General features: G+C 42.6%; 1 long non-coding RNA gene across 1 annotated transcript; it reads right to left on the reverse strand.

The window, feature by feature from the left end:
* Positions 1-264: 264 nt before the first annotated feature.
* Positions 265-2,036, reverse strand: LOC123332014. Its single transcript, XR_006548844.2, has 3 exons — positions 1,904-2,036; positions 1,255-1,395; positions 265-396 (listed from the first exon to the last, which is right to left on the reverse strand). It is a non-coding gene; the product is annotated as an uncharacterized LOC123332014 (long non-coding RNA).
* Positions 2,037-14,760: the final 12,724 nt, after the last annotated feature.

The following is a 14,760-nucleotide window of genomic DNA, read 5'->3' on the forward strand; positions in this document are numbered from 1 at the left end:
GCGCGCCGCGGGCCACGTCACGGCAAACCGGCGGGCGCCGGGAATCTACGAGGGGCGGGGGACTAGGGCGCCGGGGCGGCATCTGCTTAGGCGGGGGTGGGGCAGGGTCGTCATCCCCGCGACCAAGCCGCGGAAGGGGTCGGGGACAAAAGATCTGCACGTTCTTGGCTCTCTGAGGCGTGAGGCTCGGAAGCCGGCCGCTCCCTCCTTTTGTAACCACGCGAAGCCTTTCCCGGTTTTTGCTGGGGAAGGAGGCTTGGAAAGGGTCCTAATGAATGGGAAAGCAAGAACAGAGGTGGCGAGGTTCTCACTCCAGATCGTGCTAGGCGGGGGTTGCTTTTAGTGCCACTGTCATTCCTTAATAAAAACGAGGGCTGTGGAAGAAGTGTTGTCCACCTACAAGAAAAGGACCAAACAAAAACTGTCCAGGAAGGCGTGCAACAGCAAATGGTAATTTGTAGAGACAGCTTATCCTGCATTCTGCCCCAAACTCAAATATCTATCCAGCGCCTGTACTGAATAGAGACAGTCCCGAGAGAGGTCAGTAAGGCAGGGACTTTAAATTCCTTTGTATATTGCACCCCCCTCCCCAAGTCTCCAGTACCTACTCTGCTCCTTTTACTTTCTACAAATGTTAGGCATGTCAGTATAAAAATGCAACTAGAGGGAGTGGATGTACAGGGTCAGCCAGGGAGTGAGGTTATGGGTGTTGCCGCTGTGTTAGGTTGTATTCAATATGAAGATTTCTGTTCAACTGAGCATGTGCGGAATGAGCCAACGCCATCAGACAGGTATATGCCTCAGCTGAGGACCAATAAAAAAAGTCTTTGTTCCTCTGCACAGCAGAAGTGCCCAATTAGTTCATAAGTCAGCTTTGAGAAATCATCTGGTAAAATTCTCAGTGCAGTAGTTGAAAAAAAAAAGGAAAGAAAGAAAAAAATAGTATTTACTAAAGTGTGTGAGGGGGTGGAGACCCACTGCCTATTTTCTCTTCAGAAACATTTTCTACCAAACCTTAACCACTCCCTTAAGAGCCTGAGAGATTTGCCAGTGTTACAGATTTGAGTACTAGACTTTTTTTTTAAATGCAAACCAGAGGGGAAAATGTAATTATGAGAGATTTTCCTCCTTTTCCAAAGAGCGTGAGCATTCTCTAGAGAAGGGAGCATTAGGACTTGGGAAACATTGCTTTCATTGAGGGTTCCGCACTTCCAAGTCACTCACTCCAAATTGGCATGTCCATTTGGTACCTACTGATTACGATGTTACTCCATTCTGCCCTGAAGTTTACAGCAACCCTCGTCTTGTCAGTTTCACTTCCTTTCCTCAGTCTAAGTCTGAGCTATGCCAAAGCTTGTCGACTTCATTCGGGGGTTTGTTATCTTCCACAGCGACCTATGCTCAGAGGTAGGCAAGGACAATAATAAAAGAAATAAAGTTGAATAAAAAAGATGACCACAGAGATAGGTTTGCAGTCTGCTCATGGAATCACAATGGGTTTAGATTTGGAAAGTGCCCTAGAGGTCAGCCAGTCCCACTCTGTCATCTTTAGACATGAGGGGGTGCCACCATGATTGGTCTAACTTGGCATTCTTTGGTAACTGGCCTTGAATGGTTCAAGGTCTTCCAACCAGCACAAAGCTTAGGACCTTCCCCTCACTATCGATGAGAAGCACTCTGTTTCTCCCCACCCCATTTCCCAACCATCACACTGGCTTGAATAAAGAAGTGGACACCCTCAGTTGTTGCCAGCAGACATCTTGTACCCAAAAGGCTAGTCAGACCTAAGATGAAGGTGGAACTGAGGGGCAGCAGCATAGAGATGTTGTCAATGACATAATTAATCTCTTGTTTAGCCAACTCTCTGCCCTTTCCCATCATATAAGTCAATGAATTCCCTTACTTTCTTAATCCATTTTGAGTTGGGTTTCCTGTTACTTTCAGAGGAAGCATGCTACAAATGGTACAAAAAGATGAGAAAACAAGTTCAGAGACAAATATATGTCTATGATCACGTACTTAGCTGAGTATCTAATCTGAACCTAGATCTCCCAGCTCCCAGTGTGCTATTCAGTGATACTTAAGTCCTCTGTAATACAAATCCCTCAGAACTTGTACCAGGCATTGTGGCTAGAGGTAGCTCCTCTGTTTTCTATAATTAAAATAACCAAGCCTCTTTAATGAAGTTAATTCTTCTCTAGATTTCTTCTAAAAGCCCAATACTCTTCAAACAAATAAGCACACATATAAATGATCAGCTGTCTATAATTTACTTGTTTTCATTTCCATGAAGAAAATGTTAAAGTAACTAGGTGCATCAGTTAGAGATTGTGTTTAAATGTTACTAATTGAATACTCAATAACAGCAGTTTAAACAAATAGGGGGACTTAACTTTTCCGAGGCTTCCCAGGTGGCTCAGTGGTAAAGAATCTGCCTGCCAATGCAGGAAACATGGGTTCGATACCTAGGTCAGGAAGATCCCCTGGAAAAGGGAATGGCTACCCACTACAGTATTCTTGCCTGGAGAATTCCATGGACAGAGGAGCCTGGCGGACTACAGTCCATAGGGTTGCATAGAGTTGGACATGACTGAGTGACTTAGCATGAATACACACAACTTTCCCCTACAGCTGTGGCACTAGAGTCTTGTGTGTTAACTGAGACTCTCAATTGATGCTTTTGAACTGTGGTGTTGGAGAAGACTCTTGATAGTCTCTTGGACTGCAAGGGGATCCAACTAGTCAATCCTAAAGGAAATCAGTCCTGAATATTCATTGGAAGGACTGATGCTGAAGCTGAAACTCCAATACTTTGGCCATCTGATGCAAAGAACTAACTCATTGGAAAAGACCCTCATGCCAGGAAAGATTGAAAGCAGGAGGAGAAGGGGATGATAGAGGGTGTGATGGTTGGTTGGATGGCATCACCGACTCAATGGACATGAGTTCGAGCAAGCTTCAGGAGTTGGTGATGGACAGGGAAGCCTGGCATGCTGCAGTCCATGGGGTTACAAAGAGTAGGACATGACTGAGCGACTGAGATGGTCAAAGTCCCATGCATGAACTACTTTCAAGTAATTCTTCCTTTCTCACTTGCTGCACCCTGTCCTCTCACTTAGTTACTTTTAAAATGGAGAGCCTCCCATAGTAATTATAAAATTCCTTAAATTATTTGAGTCAACACTGTAGTTGCTCCTCTCAAATCCCCACTGCTTGCTTTAACCATTCCTGGGTTCCCCTCCCCCAGCACCAGCATGTTTTTGCTTCCAAAGGCCACACCTGTGACTTCAAAGGACATCCCACATGGAAGTGCCTGGGAGTTTAGGTCTCTACCATCTGGCCATTAGTGCAGGAATGTGAAAGTCCAGCTGCCTTCATGGGGGTTGGGGGAGGAGGACAACTCTGAGGGGTTAGTTACAGCCTGAGCTTTCCTGTGGGGTCAGGCTGCAGCTACCTTCGGAGACTGTGCCTGGTTCCCCCCCTCCCCCTCCTTACTCCTCTCATTCTCCTGGGAGTACTTCTTTCATAAATCATTTGCTCATGAATCCCCTTATCAGGATCAGCTTTGGGAAAAGCCTAACCTAAGGCAACAGCGTTTTCCCTAAGTGACAATTGCATCTAAATCACCTGGGAGCTTATGAAAAACGTTAAAAATGTTGATTCCAGGGTCCTATCCACGATCACCTGAATCTGAATCTCTTGGAGCAGGTCACAGGGATCTGTGTTTTAATAAGTTCCCCCAAGTGAGTCATGAATATCTAAAAATTAGGAATCATTGCCCTAACACTGGCCGCTGAATAAGCTCTCTGAAAAAAAAACAAAAACAGAAAAGGACCTAGGGCTGACTTCATCACTAAGGTGGAGAAACCATAAGAAATGCAAAAGAACACTTCTGGGAGTAGAAGAGGATCTAAATACAAATGCTTCCTTCTGTAAACCACTGTCTAAAGATTCATTTTACCCTTCTTCCTTTAATATAAATGAACAAGTCACTGGAAGCTTTTGTTTTTCAGTAGAAACACAATTGCCTTTGGACACAGCAAAGTGGTGATATACACTGAACATGTTGTAACTCAAAAGTTAACTAAAAAGATAACCCTTCATTGAGCCACTTACGATAACAAGTGCTCGCTGGCCTCCTGGGGACACAACACTGTGCTATATGCTAATGGGGATTGCAATAGTCAGGATTCTTTTGGTTGCAAATGACAGAAAACGCAAACCAGCTTAAACAATACAGAGAATCTATTGACGCACATAACTCAAAGGTCGGGATGCATGGTAGCTTCGTGTGACGCATGATCCATGTCACTGAAGACACACTTGCTCCCAGTCATACCATTGTGCCTTCTATGGTACTGGCTTCATCCCTAAGTCTATAAGGTGGCCCCCAGAGTTCCAAGCTCTCCTCTTGAAGTGGCAAAACAGTTGCCTCTGTTTCAAACTTTACCTCCTTTTATATCGGCATCCAGGACAAATATTGAGGTCTTACCCAGTAGGTCCTGCCCTGGATTCACTCTCTCATTGGCCAGGTAGAAGACACATGACCATCCCTGAACCAATCACTGTAGCCACGGAATGAGCGTCACTGAATAATTTAACCAACCAGGGCTCACCCTTAAGCTGAGTGTGGGGATCAATCTCCTGGCTGGGAGTGAAAGGACAGGAAAAGGCATCAAAGGAATATCAGGACACTTTGGATAAGAGAAGGGAAGAATGAATGGTGGGAGGCTTCCTGTTTTGGTCACCCAGATACTGGCAACTGGCTTTGTCTTAGCACCCCACTTCTTTCACTGTGTTCAGCTAGTCACCGGGCCTTGTCAGCTTTTCTTTCAAAATTTTAGATTCTCCCTTTCTATTCATTTCTTCAGTCTTCACCACAATCCATTCCCCCATCAACCCATACTTAATGTTGCTTCACTTCACTCACTGGACTCCTGACTCCAACTGCTTGTCCCATCCTGCTAACCACTGAGAGGCCCAGTTTAGGTCCACGAAAGAGAATTCTCAGCATCTAGAACAGTGCCTGCTGTGCAGTAGGCATTCAAAAGGTATTTGCTGAATGATGAATGAATGAATGGCTTCATAGCCCTTATCACTTCCTGGAATTCTTTTTTTTTTTAAATTATCTTTTGTTGCACTGGGTCTTTGGTTTGCTGTGTGCAGGCTTTTCTTTAGTTGCACAGAGTGGAGACTACTCTCTAATTGTGGTGCATGGGCTTCTCATTGCGGTGGCTTATCTTGCTGTAGAGCATGGGCTGTAGGCATGTAGGTTTCAGTAGTTACAGAATGCAGGGCTCAGTAATTGTGGCATGGCCTTAGTTTCTCTGTGGCATGTGGAATCTTCCCAGACAAGGGATCAAACCAATGTCCCCTGCATTGGTAGGCAGATTCTTATCCACTGTGCCACCAGGGAAGTCCTGGAATTCTTTTTGTTTGTTTTGTTTTTTATAGCCTTTCCCCTTTAACCCTTGGACCTAGAAAGTATCTGGAACATAGTACGCTATATGTTTATTACATACATGGCTCTTTGTTTCTTGAGTCGGGTTAGAGAATCACTCATAATTAGGAAGAGGTTGAGGAGCTAATTTGGGTGACTTATATGGAGTTCAGCTCTGGCTAAGTTACAAAGAATCATGTAAGTCACCCAAGCTTCAACAGAAAGGAATATGATTTACTATGTTAAGTGCACTGTGGAAAAGGTCAAGTGATTAATATCACCAATGTGAAATACAAGCCTATCAACACTGATAGGTTTAATCATTTACACTCTCTGGGCACAGATGTAGCAGATCCTCTCTGGGGGTCTTCTATGCAGTGAGTCTGCAAAACTCTCAAGGAGATATTTCCTTCATACCATACCTTCTCATAAAAGATACTTTTTGAAAAATGGAGACTTTTCTTGAAAAATATTCTCATAGTGAAAGTCACTCAGTCGTGTCTGACTCTTTGCAACCCCATGGGCTATACAATCCATGGAATTCTCCAGGCCAGAATACTGGAGTGGGTAGCCTTTCCCTTCTGCAGGGGATCTTTCCAACCCAGGGATTGAGCCTAGGTCTCCCAAATTGCAGGCAGATTCTTTACTAGCTGAGCTACAAGGGAAGCCCAAGAATACTTGAGTGGGTAGCCTATCTCTTCTCCAGGGGATCTTCCTGACCCAGGAATCAAATTGGGGTCTCCTGCATTCAGGCAGATTCTTTACCAACTGAGCTATGAGGGAAGCCCTAATTATCATAGAGATAACCCATAATGTCAGGATTTGTATGAATAACATGTTTTCCATTTTGGTCAAGAGACAAAAATAACTTGGCTTTTCCACAGGCTGTGTGTGGTGATTCCCAGATTTGACAGGAACTCTTCAATGATATTTTGCCTTTAAGTATTCTAATCAAATATTTCCCATTCAAGCTTATTTACCTTTGTTATTTATCTTAATTGTCTTGTAAATAGAGACAGTAGCTGAGAAAGCAACCTTTTAAAGTGTTAGTCGCTGAGTCCTCTTCTACTCTTTGCAACCCCATGGACTGTAGCCTCTGTCCATGGGATTCTCCAGGCAAGAACACTGGAGTGGGTTGCCATTCCCTTCTCCAGGGGATCTTCCCTACCCAGGGATTGAACCTGGGTCTGCTCCATTGCAGGTAGATTCTTTACCATCTAAGCTTCCAGGGAAGTCCCAAACTTTGAAAGACAGTAGCAAAATCAAACTAAGGGGAAAAGATAGAGATTCTAATGGTCTGGAAAGAAAGAATGGATGTACCATTTATTGAGGACTTATAAATGCCAGATACTATGCAAAGATGTTACACATATTTCATTTAATACACTTAACAACTTTATCAGGTAGATAGTATTGCCCTTATTTTACAGATGAGGAAACTGAAACTTGAAGAGAGTTGTAAACAAGGATTACACAGCTAGAAAGATCAATGTTTGAACCAAATCTGTCAGAGCCCTAAGCCTGAATCATTCTTGTGTTTCTCTGAGGCAGTAAGTTTTATTTTGACTTCTTTTCAGATTAAGCAAAGTATGCCTTGGCAAATGGTACAATGGGTTGAATAAAAAACAGCAACAATAATATTCGTTCCTGCTTACTGAAATTTTATTTAGCACCAGATAATGTGCTAAGTGTTTTTTAAGCATTTATTTCCTCATTCAATAAAACTTTATTGAGCCTTCATTACATAGTAGGCACTGAGGGTATAATAATGAGCAAAATCAGCATAATTCTTACTCTCTTGGAGCTTATAAGTTAGAGAGGTGGTCATAAATCAAATAATCACAATGACAAAAGTATAATTATTTCCACAAGGGTGCCAAGACTATTCATTGGGGAAAGGACAGTCCTTTCAACAAATGGTGCTGGGAAGACTGGATATCCACATCCAAAAGAATCAAACTGGAACCTTACCTTATACCATAGAAAAAAATTAACTCAAAGTGGATTAAAGATGTAAATGTAAGACCTAAAACTATAAAACTCCTAAAAGAAAATATAGGGGGAAAGCTTTACGACATTGGATTTGGCAATCATTTTTTGGATATGACACCAGAAGCAGAGACAAGGGAAGTAAAAATAGATTAATTGGATAATACTAAATTTTACAAATTCTGTACATCAAAGGACACCATCAACTGTGAAAAGCTACCTATAGAATGGGAGAAATATTTGCAAATCATATATCTGATAAGGAGTTAATATCCAGAATATATGAAGAGCTCCTACAACTCAACAATAAAAACCAAATAAAACACAGAGAAAATAAGTGTTACTGAGGATGTGGGAAAACTAGAACATTCAAATTAGAACTGTTCATGCAAATTTAAAGGAAGATCTCCTAGAAGAACGCATGGCAACCCACTCCAGTATTCTTGCCTGGAGAATGCCCACGGACAGAGGAGCTTGGTGGGCTGCAGTCTATGGGGTTGCAAAGAGTTAGACTGAGCAACTAAGCACAGTCAGTCAGTTCAGTTGCTCAGTCATGTCCGACTCTTTGTGACCCCATGGACTATAGCACGCCAGGCTTCCCTGTCCTTCACCATCTCCTGGAGTTTGCTCAAACTCATGTCCATCAAGTTGGTGATGCCATCCAACCATCTCATCCTCTGTCATCCCCTTCACCTCCTGCCTTCAGTCTTTCCTAGCATCAGGGTCTAATGGAATGTTCAGTCGCTCAGTCGTGCCCGACTCTTTGCGACCCCACGGACTACAGCACGCCAGGCTTCCCTGTCCATCACCAACTCCCATAGTTTACCCAAACTCATGTCCATTGAGTCGGTGATGCCATCCAACCATCTCATCCTCTGTTGTCCCCTTCTTCTCCCGCCTTCAGTCTTTCCCAGCATCAGGGTCTTTTCAAATGAGTCAGCTCTTCACATCAGGTGGCCAAAGTATTGGAGTTCCAGCTTCAACATCAGTCCTTCCAATGAACGCTCAGGACTGATATCCTTTAGGAATGTTCTGCAACTTTAAAAAGGAAAGAGATTGCACCATATGCTACAACATGGCTGAACCTTGAGAACATCATACTAAGTGAAATAAGCTAGTCAAAAAAGACAAATGCTGTATGATTTCACAAATATGAGTTATACAGTGTAGTTAAACTTATAGAAACAGAAGGTAAAATGGTGGTTGCCGGGAGTTGGGGAAAGAGGGAATGGGAAGCTGTAGTTTAGTGGGGATAAAGTTCCAGTTTTGCAAGATGAAAAAGTTCTGGGAGATGGATTGTACAACAATGTGAATATCATTAACACTGTACATTTAAAAATGATTAAGATGATAAGTTTTGTGTTATATGTATTTTTATCACAATTAGAAATTTAAAAATCATTCGAGTGTATAATTAAAATATTTATCTCAAATCTTTTAAACAACTTTATGAAAGAGCTTTCCGTGGTGCTCATTTTATAGAACAAATCCAGTGTTACAGAGGCCAAGTCATTTACCCAAAGTGATACAATTAGTCATAGGTAAAGATGGAATTTGAACCCATTTCCTGAGCCGAAAGTTCATGCTCTAAACTGTCACCTGACTTAGCTAGCCAGGTCTTCAAACAAATCAACCAAATACTGGTCACAGGGTTTGGTCACTGAGGTTGGAGAGATCATAAAGAACCTGGTTGAGAGTAGAGTGTGGGTAGCAGTGGGTGTCAAGGGTGATGATGAAAGGCTAGTCTCTCCATAGTTATGCCAGTCCCTCCCAGCCAATGAGAACTGCAGCTAGTGTGGAATCTTGATAAGCAGTCTGGTTTCCTTTATTTCTATTCCATAAACTTTCTATGTGTTTTCTTCTACACCAAAGATAGTACCTTAAACCCAAGTGGTGATAGAAGTTTGAAATTTTTAGTGGAGTGTGTGCATGCATGCAAAGTCACTTCAGTTATGTCTGACTCTTTGTGACCCTATGGACTGTAGACCTCCAGAATTTTCTGTCCAGGGGATTATCTAGGCAAGAATACTGGAGTGAGTTGCCATGCCCTCCTCCAGGGGATCTTCCAGACCCAGGGATCAAACCTGCGTCTCTTGTATCTCCTGCATTGGCAGGCAGGTTCTTTACCACTAGTGCCACCTGGGAAGCCCTTTTAGTGGAGCAGCTGCCTCCAAATTCCATTGGCAGGGCAGAATGGTGACTGGGGCATAAATGTCTAAGATAAAGCCCTTGGTTACATCCTGGAATTCTAGTTAAACCACAGGTTGCTTTAGCCTAAATAAAGTAACTGGTGGCCTGTTGGACTTGGTGTGACATTAAAGAACACGCTCTAGCTACTATCTAAGCAGACCAAGACTGATAACATTGTGAAAACTGTGGGCTAGGCCGAGGGAGAAATATAGGCAGCAGGTAGCAAAAGTGGACCTGAGGGTAGGCTGCCTGTTACCTGCTTAAGTGGGAATGAACAGAGACAGAACTTTGGTCAAGTGAATAATGTAGCCCTATCATAAGTTCAAAAATACCCAGGTTAACGTGGATGGGGTAGACATGGTTCACAGTTGCCTAAGCAAATCATAGCTTCATCTCCAAAAGTTTTAAAGTCTCTAGAAATTATTTCCTACCATGAACTTGAGAATATAAAAATGGCTGGAAAAGGATTCTGGGTATTTTGATAATGCAGCTTCTCTACCCAACGTGACTCTTTTAGATTAGAAGAAAAACCTGGGCAAACTGTCTCTCCCCTTAGCCTGTGAGCTATTTTCCTTACAGTTACTTTCTCTGAAAGCAATATAACAAACATTAAAAAGAACACTGGAGTCCAGGATGGTCTGGAAAGAATATTTTAAGGAGACAAGGAACATCATTTGAGTGAATTTATCACATAAAAGACCACATAGCCCACTTAGAATAGTAAGTTGAGGCTCTCAGGCCAAACTGAGGGATGCCAGTTCTCTTATGAATAGTTCAATTAAGGGAACTGAGTTAGCAGTAGGCTATAGAAAACCCCACTAAACTTGAATGCTTAGCATTCAGAGAATTCTAAGACATAGGGGGTAGTTCTTTTTTAAAAAAAAAAAAAAACAAACCTGGAGTGGTTTGAAGTCATAAAACCCGTCATTAAAAGTTGCCGCATATCAACGTACACACAAATAATTATACCACTTCGATCCCTTCTACTGACTTTTGACTGAGAGGAATAAACATTGCAGCTGGTCTCTAAGCTGAAATTTCCTGAGTCATGAATCTTTATCCTCTGTGACCTGGGAGGTAGGACAAACGCTGAGGAGGGAGGCAGGGAGAGGCTTCCAGTGAAGTCATCATTTATGTCTGGAACACTGAGGCAGTTTTATTGTACCTTACCAGGCACTTGTGGGAAGCATGGCCTCCTCTGGGAGGCCAGGCACTGAGGCTGTGCTGGAGAAAATGGTTACAGGAGAATGATGGAAGGCATTATTGCTCCCAGAAATAAAGGGACAGAACACATTTGGCAAGGAAAAAATGACTTTCTTCAGTGAGATCCTATATAACTGTGTTTTAAAGTTAATTTTCTCTCCAATATCCCCTTTTGCTTCTGCTTGAATTCAAGGAAATAAACTCAATTGTCATTTGTTAATATTAGTCATTCATTCTTTCTTTGGGCGCCTGCTAGATGCCTGGCATTGTTCTCAGCATGGGAAACACCAGGGGGAATAAAACAGAAAAAGATGGCTTCATCAGAGGATCCTATGAGATGGATATGGAATTGTAAATGAAGATAACTGTTCTCGGGAAAGACATCAATGGGTATAGAGTGGAAATTTAACCTAGACTGCCAGGGGGCGGGGCGCAGATAAGGCTTCCGCAGCAGACTCATGGACTAGGTAGGCCAAGGGTTGGGTTGGGTTGGAGGTGAAGTCCAGGCAGAAAGGCCTTGCAGCTTATTTTAGGAACCAAAAGGCCTGCATAACAGGAACAAAGGGAACAAGGTGGAGAGGGACCTGAAATGAGGTTGGGGGCATAGTAAAAGTTTTAATCCTCTTTGGAAGCAATTGATAGGTTTTAAGCAGGGATTGATGCTTTTGAACTGTGGTGCTGGAGAAGACTCTTGAGAGTCCCTTGGACTGCAAGGAGAGCAAACTAGTCCATCCTAAAGAAAATCAACCCTGAATATTCATTGGAAGGACTGATGCTGAAGTTCCAATACTTTGGCCACCTGATGCGAAGAGCTGACTCATTGGAAAAGACCCTGATGCTGGGAAAGATTGAAGGCAAAAGGAGAAGAGGGCAGCAGAGGATGAGATGGTTGGATGGTATCACCAATTCAATGGACATGAACTTGGGCAAACTCTGGGAGATGGTGAGGGACAGGGAGGCCTGGCGTGCTGCAGTCCATGGGGTCACAAAGATTCAAACACGATTGGGCAACTGAACAACAACAAACCAGGGATTTGCCATAATCAGATTTGCATGTTGAAAAAAGTCACTTCTACCTCAATTTGGAGAATATTTTGGAAGGGGTAGCAATAGTGGATGGTCCGAAACTCTCCAGGCTGTAGTTTAGGAGAGAGATGTTGATAGATTGTATGAAGGTGGTATGCTGGATGCTCTCTATTTGCCCTTCCAAGTTTACTCTTCACCCTCTCCATCCTGCTTTAGGCTCTGAGAAGCTGAACTCTAGGAACTACATAAACAGGATCTCAGGTCCTCTGGCTTCTGGTTGAGTTTGGTCAATAGGGAGCCCCTAGAGGAGACTGGAAATTTGGAGGAGAATGAGGTCAGGGTGCCATTTTTCCAATCACCCTCCCTCCTGGTTGCCTCTAGCTGGTTCTGTCTCTCAACAGATGATCACATTTGCTATGCTGTGATAAGTCTCTCAGTCATGTCTGACTCTTTGCAGCAGCCTGCACTGTAGCCTGCCAGGCCCCTCTGTCCATAGGACTCTCCAGGCAAGAATACTGGAGTAGGTAGCCATTCTCTTCTCCAGGGGATCTTCCCGACCCAGGGATTGAACCCGCATCTCTTCCGTCTCCTGCACTGGCAGCCAGGTTCTTTACCACCAGTGCCATCTGGGAAGCCCCAACAGAAGATCATACTCCTCTCAAAGTGACCTTGTGTACATGACTGTCTTTCTAGATAACTACTTCCCCTGGTCCCTTCAGGTCTAGAGGTGGTGTAGCTTTACTTTTATTTCTAAGGGTTTCTCTGTTTTCTATTTCATGTAGTTTCTCTGCACTCACCCCATTGTAAATAACCCCACCTCCAATTATCCCAATTTGAGTACGACATAGGTTTCCTGTTGGTACCCTCATGAACATAGGTGGTGAAGACTCTTGTAGGGAAATGAACAGATTAGAAATGTATTTAGGAGGTTAAATTAGCAGGGTTAGTGATCGTAAAAAGCATTACTTATAGACAAAAATATTACAGCAACAGTACTTTTATTTTTACCACTAACAAAATAGATGCCATGGTCTACTAGCTGAGAATTACTTTTGTGTTCATTGTCATTTACAGTAATTCTGAATTTAAAAGCAGCAAGATTCCAATAGTGAAAAGTAGACAACAGTGATGAAAAAGTAATGTTTGCTAATTCCACTTTTACCCTCTTTCTCTTCTTCTGAATTTGCCTGTTTTCCCTCTTCCCTAAATTTGTTGTTCAGTATCTTAACAGGAAAGCTAGTTATATAGCTCTAGATCCAAACTCTTTGCAATAATTTTCTCCAATTATCTTATCTGTTTTTCTTTCTTTCTCCTCTATTTTAAAAACATATATTCCCCGGTAGTATGCCCTGGGCTTCACTCCTAAACCCTTTTTAATCATAGGGAAATACAAGCACATCTATTAAAAGGTTGCTTATGACTTGTGCAACTCATAAATATCCAGCATTGGCCCTGCTTTTAGTGGAACTGCACATAAACCATACCAATAAATAAATCTTCCTCCATTGTTAAGTATTCCTCTTGAGATGATACAAACTTCTTTGATGACCAAAAACACCTAATGATGTTATAGTCTATGCTGCTTCCTGATTTCTGTGAGAATTAACACCAGCTCACCATTACACTATGAATAAAAGATGTTCATTTGCTTGGAAACTTCCCAGCATCATCTGCCCTGTTTCCCCAAGTTAACTTTTTGCTTCTGTAATAGTTTCCTATTGATGCAGTAACAAATTATCACAAACTTAGTGGCTTAAAACAATACACATTTCCCCCTTATAGTTCTGGAGGTCAGAAGTCCTAAACTAAGTTGGCAAGTCTCCATTCATTCTGGAAGCTTTAAGGGAGAATCTGTTTCCTTGCCTTTCTAACTTCATGGGCTACTTACCTTTGGCTCGTGGCCCCATCCATCTTCAAAGACAGCCTAGTAGCATCTCTTCTCTTCCTTTCTTCTCCTCCTCATCTTTTCTTTTCTCTCTCTCTACCTTCCCCTCTCATCTTCCACCATCATCTTCTGGGTCTGTGACCCTCCTGCATCCCTTTTATAAAGAGGTTTGTGATTACAATGGGTCAGCCAGGATAATCTCCTCATCTCAGGATCCTTAACTTAATCACATCTGCAAGGTCCTGTTTGTCATGTAAGGTAACATATTCATAGGTTCCTGGGATTAGAACATGGTCATCTGTGGGGGCTTGGCAGCTCAGCTTACCACAGCTGCGTTCTTATTACTGTATTCCAAACATACCTCATCTTTCCCAGCTTCACCCTATTTGTTCCTGTTGCTTGAATGTTCTGCTATTACCTTTCATGAGGGCTTCCCTGGTAGCTTAGCAGTAAAGAATCCACCTGCCAATGCAGGAGACATGGGTTTAATCCCTGGGTCAGGAAGATCCCCTGGAGGAGGAAATGGCAACCCACTCCAGTATTCTTGCCTGGACAATCCCATGGATAGAAGAGCCTGACAGGCTGCAGTCTAAGGTGATACAAAGAGCTGGACATGACTGAGTGACTAAACAACAACATTACCTTTTCATATATAAAAATCCTCCTTCAATTCAATGGCAAATGAATAAATAATTGCAGAGTATCATGCTAGACTTGGAGATACAGTGGTGAACAAGACACTAACATTCCTGTTCCCTTGGAAATCTCCCCACCATGCTTACTTTTGGGGAAGGGAAGCCCCAAGGAGTGGTGGAGTTGAACTCTGCATTTTTCCTAACTGCTTGTAGCTGTCGAATTCTCATTGTCCTAATCATTTCTGTGCATTAAAAAAAACAAAAAACAAAAAACACTTGCAACATTCCAGTGGGTCTCCTCTGTATTCTTTCCACATCCCTCATTTGCGAATCTGGTACAAAACATACTTAAATGTTTCAAATGTTACAGGAAATAAGGAGAAATGTATCAG

This window comes from Bubalus bubalis, chromosome X (genome assembly GCF_019923935.1).
Source record: "Bubalus bubalis isolate 160015118507 breed Murrah chromosome X, NDDB_SH_1, whole genome shotgun sequence".
NCBI lineage: Eukaryota > Metazoa > Chordata > Mammalia > Artiodactyla > Bovidae > Bubalus > Bubalus bubalis.